Source organism: Camelina sativa, chromosome 2 (assembly GCF_000633955.1).
Source record: "Camelina sativa cultivar DH55 chromosome 2, Cs, whole genome shotgun sequence".
Classification (NCBI taxonomy): Eukaryota; Viridiplantae; Streptophyta; class Magnoliopsida; order Brassicales; family Brassicaceae; genus Camelina; species Camelina sativa.
This window is the reverse complement of record NC_025686.1, coordinates 28,248,733-28,249,087: the sequence shown is the minus strand read 5'-3', so window position 1 is coordinate 28,249,087 and position 355 is coordinate 28,248,733.

Genomic DNA, 355 nt, shown 5'->3' with positions numbered 1-355 from the left:
TCTTCATTTTTGGCCTCCAAAATTCTTCACTTTTGGCCTCTAAAGCGTCTCCATTTTTGGCCTTCAAAGGTCTCCATTTTTGGCCTCCAAAAGTCATCATATTTGGTCTCCAAAAGTCATCATATTTGGCCTCCAAAGCGTCTCTACTTTTGGCTNTCTCCATTTTTGGCCTCCAAAGCGTTTCCATTTTTTGCCTCCAAAAATTTTCATTTTTGGCCTCAAAAAGTCATTATTTTTGGCCTCCAAAATTCATTCTTTTTAGCCTCCAAAATTCATCCTTTTTTGCCTCTAAAGCTTCTCCATTTTTAGCCTCCAAGAGTCTCCATTTTTTGCCTCCAAGAGTCTCCATTTTTTG